Here is a 2,236-nt window from a genome sequence, read left to right on the forward strand (position 1 = left end):
TTAAGTTCACTTATGCTCACATTAATTGCCAAGATTTCAATTTCTTGAGTGGGTTATACCAAGAAAATTAATGGTGGGGCAACAATTGACTTTTAAAAGCATATCTCTGTTTTTAGCAAAAGGAGATGCTTTATACAAAAATAGCCCATCCTTTAGCCAAAACAGTAGCACGTCTATTTTTTTCTTATAACCCACTCAATTTCTTGAGTGGGTTATACCAACAAAAATGAATGGTGGGGCAACAATTGACTTTTAAAAGCATATCTATGTTTTTAGCAAAAAGGAGATGCTTTATACAAAAATAGCCCATCCTTTAGCACGTCTATTTTTTTTTCTTAGAAATCACTTAACTTGCAGAATTTGGATATAACAAGCAACATAACCCATATTTAGAGTTTGGTAGATACACAAAACTCAATGAGAATCTCACTATCTATTATATAAAGTTGGTAAAGCTCTCCATCACCATTTCCATAACAAACACTCTCTTCTTTGTGAAAAGGAGAAGAAGCCATCTCTCTCTACTCTCTCCACTATATTCTCTTCCCTTTTCATGAGGAAAGCGCTCTCCATCAACTTCGCGGTAAAAACCTCTATGTGTCTTTCATCACCACTCTCTTGTATAAAATCAAGAAGCCTTTGAACCACCAATAATCAATCTTTTGTCACAATAAGAAGCTCTAAACTCCATAGCCTTCATCTCCATTTCTGTTATGTATATGGAAACTACGCACTCATATGGTGTTTTTTGGTCTCCGTAGGTATGTATAGGCTTGTCCAAAGTTTAGTATGTTGACACATGCTTGTGTTATAGTATTAGTCATGATGATTTATGCATACGTTGTGTCTATGACCACACATATACATAAAAATCATTTTTCCCTTTCACGTCATGTAGGTAATAGGGATGTTGTTTTGGTCTTATCTCCCAACCCATTTTGAATTGACTTGAATCAAAGATTAATTACATTCTTTAGAGTGTTTTATCTTTTATCTACTAGGTCAAAATCTCGCTTGAATGAAGCGTTATGATCAAAATAGAGCTTGTTGTCCACTACATTTTGTCTAAATTTTAGACCCCAAGCGCCTTGGAGAGCCACTTTATGCATTCAAGGTGGATGGGGATACCCACTTAACCAAGTCAAGATATTTACTAGAAATACAAATAAATGAATTTAAATTTTTGTTATCACCTCAAGAGTGGGATTCATTCATTGCTTTTGGTACGTGATTACCTATACATATAGGGGTGCTACAATGGAGAGGTACAATATAGAGTCATGGGTTTGATGTGAGGTTTATATATAATTATGGTTTGTATTGGTAGTTTGATCCCAATTTTTGATTTTTCATAAACTCATGTGTTGATGTATGGTTATCCAACCCAGACTATGTGGACAATTTTGCATTAAACAGCTTTCTTTTTGCATCATGATTGCTAGCATGAGTCTCATATGCTCAGGTGATGTGGCAAGGTTATAGTCTATGTTATAGGCTAATCTTGATACATTTGTGTGAGTTAAAAGGCTCCCTCTTGTATGTCGTGCCTGCATACAAAAATAGGTAAAACTTATTTTTCACTTAAGTAAAGTGATGGCATATGATTGATCAAAGTGATGAAATTGTTTTGTATCATGTGATTAACATTATGTGATGATGTTATATTATGCAAGATTTGGACGTCTTATGTGCATGGACCCATTGTTTTCCATCCTTCCAGGTCAAGAAAACCTCTATGTAGAGGAAGTGTTGTATGAAGTTATGGTGCATCATTGGCATATGATTAAAAGATTTTAAATTGGTGATTTGAGACTATGCTTAGTCTCTGGTCAAAATATTTTTTATGTATAAAAATTAAGTCTTTTAGGGCCATGTGTGTTGGCTCTGTTGTTAGTAGCTAGTACAATCAAAGCTCCATGTACGTGAGTTGGTTTCTATGGTGAACATGAATTATGGTCAAGGGCTGAAGTTCCCTAGCCAAAGGAGTGCAGTTAGAGATGGGGGATACACTTGTAAATTCATAGGCAAATGTTGCAAATCTGCCTCCACTCTCATCTAGGATAAAGAGACCAGATACTAGAAAAATGATCTTCCCTGATCTCCTTGGGGCCCCATTTTACAAGTTTTGGTTCTTGATAGAGACAGAATCGATATTACAAGACAAATCAACAACAAAGGATTTGACACCTTGGCCTCTTTATGGAACCAATGTGAAGGAGGATGGCAATGTTTGGAA

Source organism: Adiantum capillus-veneris, chromosome 15 (assembly GCF_014529385.1).
Source record: "Adiantum capillus-veneris isolate H3 chromosome 15, ASM1452938v2, whole genome shotgun sequence".
Lineage (NCBI taxonomy): Eukaryota > Viridiplantae > Streptophyta > Polypodiopsida > Polypodiales > Pteridaceae > Adiantum > Adiantum capillus-veneris.